Here is a 6,037-nt window from a genome sequence, read left to right on the forward strand (position 1 = left end):
CAAAATCGGTTAAAATCACTGGAAGTAGTAAAATCTTTTCTCTCCAATTAATTCCCCCTTCTCCCACCACTTATTTACACTGTTGTGTGATCGTTTACAAGGGACAATTACGAACGGACGCCGGTTTCGGTTTTCTGTACTTCGTAGTTGCTTAAAAAAACTGGAATAGAATATCACCATGCCTTTCCGTTCTTTGCTTCCTATTGGGTGAAACGCACCACAAAATTAACTGATAGCAACATTCCCACAAACATTAATTCTTATCCCATGCTTACTTTTATGTTGCTTAATTACCATATTTTTCCCAACATTTATACACCAAAAAAAAAAAAGGATTCTTTCCATTATTTTTTTTTTAATAAAATGAACATATAATCCATCATTTCCTTTTTATTTCGTTTTGTAGTTGCTTAAAAAAACTGGAATGGAATTTTAACATTCCTTTTCGGTTTATGCTTTCTACTGGGTGAAACGCACCATGGACTTAACTGAAACAAAGGGTTATTCATGCCATTTTTCTTTTTTCCACTTTTCGCTGTGTTTCTTTGTTTTTATTTTTCCGACCACATTCATCACTTTTTTCTTCTTAATTTTGCTTTTTGTTTTTCTGATTTCTTTTTTACAGAAGCTTTACGTTTGTTCAATGTTCTTTCTTGTTTTCGTTTTTCCGATTTTTTTTTTTTTTTTAGGAAGTTTAAAATCGATTTTTTTTTTTTTAAATATTGAAACAGGGTTATTACCTCACTTATCCTTTACTTTGCCTCCCCCTCCCTCCCTTACACACACCTACAAACACCCGGCAAATGCCAGGTACCCCCGCTAGTATATAATATACTGATGTTGGCATTCTGTAGATGTTCAGCGTAAATGGAGACGCCCTGATATTATTGTAGCTTTTTTGTTAAAACTGTACAAGTATTTATCTAAACCAGCAAGGATGCCAGGTGTAACTCGGTTGTAAAATATGCTTAAATATGATATGTTAATTTATGCAGATGCATATATTATTACAGAGTCGATTTTCTATCGACTCTTATATATTATAAAGTTGTGATTTCAAAAATAAAAAAAATATATCCATATGACCTGGGTGCAACCAAAACTAAAACTCATACATAATTTTACCAAGAATTCTTCATAAGAACTGGAAGGTCATAACAATTTAAACTACAGTCACTTGGAAGACAAAAGATATAGCGTAACACATGCTATCGTATTAATATATAGATTAGATAATGTATCGTTGTCACTGGTCGCCATTTCTAATATGATGATTGGGGAGGGTGTTTTATATTGCTTGGAGCATGCATCAAGTGTCTTATACAACAAGAAAAAAAATGGCGACCACTTTAAAGTATTAGATAAAACATGGAAATATGAAAGTCTTAATATCATAAAAATTACTTGCTGGTGACAAATTTAACCGTGATATTCGTTCATACCATACCTGAATTCAAAAAGTGGATTTTTAGGGGGTAAGTCTTCATTTGGTCCTCTAAATCACATTGACAAAATTTTTTTATACTGTAGATCAAGGTTTTTGTGACTTTAATTTTCATACTATATCAATACATATTCTTATCAGGCATAATTCTGTTGATAAAAATTGCAGTTTCTCTGTCCATTTTAAAAGACATCTAACAATCACAAAGAGGCAATTAGTTATACCCAGGACCAACATCCACACATGGGTTCTATCAAAAATTAATCCAAACATAAAAAGATGATTTGTTTAAAATATTTTTAAAAGTAAAACTATCAAAATATATTTTTCAAATAAAAAAGGAAAACCTCGATAATGAATTACAGAGAAAAAATCCGTCTTATAGATATAAACATCAGTATTATGAAAGGCTGCAAAGAAATGTTTACTAACGTATTGAGCATTGCTGAAGTAAGTATATATATTCAATCACTTTCTCTCTTTATATATATATGTATACACTATCCTGGGTACCTGGTGTTGCCCGAGTGTTTATAGGTGTGTGTTGAGCAAAAAAAAGTAGGCAGGCAGGCTTGAACCCGTGACGCGAAGCTGGAAAAGAAAGTTGCGGTGTGTGTAAGGGTGTTGGCTGAGCAAAAAAAAAAAGTGGTAGTTGGCAGGCAGGCTCGAACCTGTACTGCAAAGGAGGAAAAGAAAGTGAAAAAAATACACGGGACGTGTTAGCTGTTGCGTTCATTGCCAAACCGGAAGTGACGTAGGTTTAAATTAAGGCTAGACAATTGAAAAGAGGCGATGACTTTCAAACGTATCGGCAAAAAAAGCGACCCCTCCCTGTAGAAAAGTGCCCAGTTGATGTTGAAGGAATTAATGTTTTTGGCCAATTTTTCGATATTTGTCGTCTGAAGGCTCGAGCTTCAACATAATACTTATTTCGTGAAAATCCGTCGCCTCTGTCGAAAGTTTTTGCGAAACGTACATTTAAACAGACAGCTGAGATTTATATTTTAGACATTTTAGCTAGTTACTAAACAAGAACGTCGAATTAGTGTCAAATTGTAGACATGAAAATAGGCAGGTTAAGTTTTAAAATAATCAGAAATTATTGGCATTAATTGAATCCCATCAATTGTGAAAAGAAACTCTGAATTCCTAGGTATAATTCCTTGTCAGTTGAATCCTGTTAATTGTAATATTCATTTTGTAGATTCTTTGAACTGACTTTACTGTGGATTTCAGGTTTTAAATCCTCAAACTGCTACCACGAACAACCTAAGCATTTCTTAAAAGAAAATATGTTCACTCTGTGAATACCACATTGTGCTGTATAATGCTAATACATAAACATTGTAAAGGAAATGGTAAATAAACAAGGCCGATAGCCATTAGTCGCATGCTCTCATGTAATGAATGAATGCGTGAATGTAGGATTGACATGAAATTCTTAAAGATAAACTAAAATGACCAAAACATTGGCTGAAATTACTTAAATGAATAAAAAGTAAATGACTTAAAATGACTTTAATGAACTTAAGGATGAATTCAATGACCTTAAGAATGACTTGAATGCTTAAAAAATAACTGGAATCATTCAAAAACAACTTGAATGATCTGGAGAATGACTTGAATGGCTTTGAGACTGACTGGTTGTAAAGTGGCTGATCATTTTATATTAAATTAATACAGAAAAGTGATCCCACACTTTATATCACAAATTACCAACATAAGTACACCATGTAGTAAGAACAGATGCTACACTTTGATCTTGGCCAAGAAAAGGGTATTTATTTGTTCCCTCACTGAGCAAATTAGGCACTAGGCCGATTTTTAATGTGAGGAGTGAAGGGGAAATGGGGACCAATTCCCCGGGGAGTAGGGGAGCTGGATAGTGACAATTGGTATGAAGGGTTGCCCCTACATTGACCAAGGTCTTATATGTGGGGTCGCCCCCACATATGGTCTTTGCTTGCAGTATCTGCCGGAACAGATACTACACTTTGATCTTCATATGTAATTTATTTCGTTAAAATGAAAATTACAATCAAAATAATTCAATGTAAAATTAAAATAAATTAAAAGTAAAATTCAAGTTTAGAAAACAAATTTAGGCACAAGGCTCTATAAGAGCTGGGAGAGGGAGTGTTGCAGGGTCTTTGTTACTAAAGTGAAAATGGAGTCTTTGCCGACTTTACTCTTGACTGGCAACATTTACCACAATACCTCATTCACTCTGTGGAATCTAAACTAACTAATGAAAACCCCAGCGTTTTTGCAAAGAAGGATATATATACAATTTCTGTATGTGTGTGTGTGCAAATTTTTATTTTATTATTATTATTAAATGTGTGTGCGTGTGAAAAAAGTTCAATTCATTATAAAATAAAAAGTTCTTGAATTTGGAAGAGAAACAGTTCGTGTTGGGGAGTGGGGAATCTAGGAAAAATATACAAAAAATAAAATTGCCTAGTGCATTGTTAGTAAGGTCCCTCCCTGAGCTAATCTAGAAATTTAGATCACCTACTATTTTCTGGGGCACCGAAAACAAGGGGGAAGATCCTTAGTGGGGATTGGGAAGAATTCTTATCGGGTGTAGGGAGGCAAAGTAAATTGGCAAAAACAAAAAAGAGGAAAGATGGAGGGGGGGGGGTAGGCGGCGACCTTCGAGTAGGGGTTGACCAGGGGGTGCTAAAACAAAAAGATGGGGGGGGGTAGTGGTAGGATAGCCTCAGAAGGTTCTCCTAGATATCTGTTCCCGATCTGGAACAGATATCCCTTTGCGGACTCGCTTGAGGTGTGTGATCCATATGACCAGTATCGCAAGAAAAAACATTCTTTTCTCCCTAGGCAGCGGCAGATCAATGTTCTCCACAAAATATGACTCGTCGAGTTCAAGCCAGCGCTTGGCATCGATGTGAGTCATTACCTTGTTGACGTACCCTAGCAGGGTCTTGAGCCTGCTGCAGCGGAAAAAGGCATGACCGGCTGTTTCTCTCATGTCTTCATCACAAGGCAGGCAGTAGACCCAGGCTTCTTCATTGTAAAGGTTGAGTTCCTCAAGGAGGGGCAGTGCGTTCCAGACAAGTCGCCAGGTAAGGGAAAATTCCGAGTTTGTAAGAAAGTCCCGTCCTGGTGCCCAACTCCACTGCGAGCAGACATCCTCTAACGACATCCCCTAACTAGCAGTTCCTTTGTGCTACGCCCCACTAGCTCCCAATAAAGACTGTTCCTAGACTGTTTGAGGACACTGGTCCCCGGCAACGTTCTAAGTGCGGACCAGCATTTGGCGTAGAATGTTTGTTCCCCCCTCGGTCGAAGCTCGGCGAAGACCGAGGGGTCGGGTGTGAGATTGGAAAACGAGTTTCCAACCGCAGTGACCCATGGAATGTCTACATACAACGAACGGCTCAGGAAGGCCAACCTCTCTGCATGCTTGTGACAGAGGAGATTGGGCAGTCCCAAGCCTCCCTCACTCAGATTTCGAACACAGACCTCTCTGCAAACATAATGCTTACCCTCGTTCCACAAGAGTGTGTTGAGGTGCTCCTGTAAGCCGATTCGTCATTTTGTAGGGAGGGGAAGTACAGACAAACGGTAAAGGATGAGTAGAAAGACGTATGTAGCACATGCCTCCACCCGACCTTCAAGGACAATTTCCTTCAAACCCAAGTCTTGACAGAGGATTTGACCTTGGTCTCTACTTCCGACCAGTTTTTCTTAAGCTGGAGACCCGGTCCGAACCACACACCGAGGATCCGGACCAGGCCGTCGGTCCAAATAAAGATGCCTGGAAGTGAATTTACTCTGGTCCAGGCACCCAACTGCAGACCCACCGACTTACTGCGATTGTAGACGGCCCCCGTAAATTCTTCGTATCAGGCGACCGCTTAAATGTCCATGGGGCAAGACATGAACACGGTGACGTCATCGGCGACCGCGGAAAACCTGGCTCATGTGCCTGCAGGGATAACTATCTCGCATAGGACTGGTGTAGTCGCCTTGTCCCTTAACTTGCGAAGGAGGGATAACAATACCAGTATATACAAGAGAGGCGACAACGGACAACCCTGCGCACTTACCGGGAGACGGCGAAAGACTCCGACAGCTTACCGTTGATCTGCACCGCTACCGTCGGCCTGTCATACAGTACAGAGATCCACTTGCGGAAATCCGGATTAAATCCGGCGGCCTCCAGCACAGATCCCAGGAACCGATGGTCCACCCGATCGAAAGCCTTGGGCTGATCCAAACTGATCAGTGCGGCCTCAGATGAAGATTGTCTTAAATCGAACTCCCCTCCAGAGCATAGCTCTGGTCTGGTTCGATCAAGTCAGTGATGACAACCTGCAACCGATTTGCAAACACCTTGGCCAAAATCTTAAACTCTGTGTTTAGCAGAGTCAAGGGCCTGATATCGTGGACATCTTTCTCCTTACTTTTATGAAAAAAAAATCTCACATCACAAGTGCGTTTGGGAACGAACACAGGTAATCAATCGATTTAATTGCAAAATAGAAGATTTAACATGTTCAATAACATGGACATAAAATGTAACATAGTTTTAGTTTTGTATATATATGATATATATCATATATAGAT

Source organism: Euprymna scolopes, chromosome 16 (genome assembly GCF_053919585.1).
Source record: "Euprymna scolopes isolate OS-2025 chromosome 16, ASM5391958v1, whole genome shotgun sequence".
NCBI classification, from domain to species: domain Eukaryota; kingdom Metazoa; phylum Mollusca; class Cephalopoda; order Sepiida; family Sepiolidae; genus Euprymna; species Euprymna scolopes.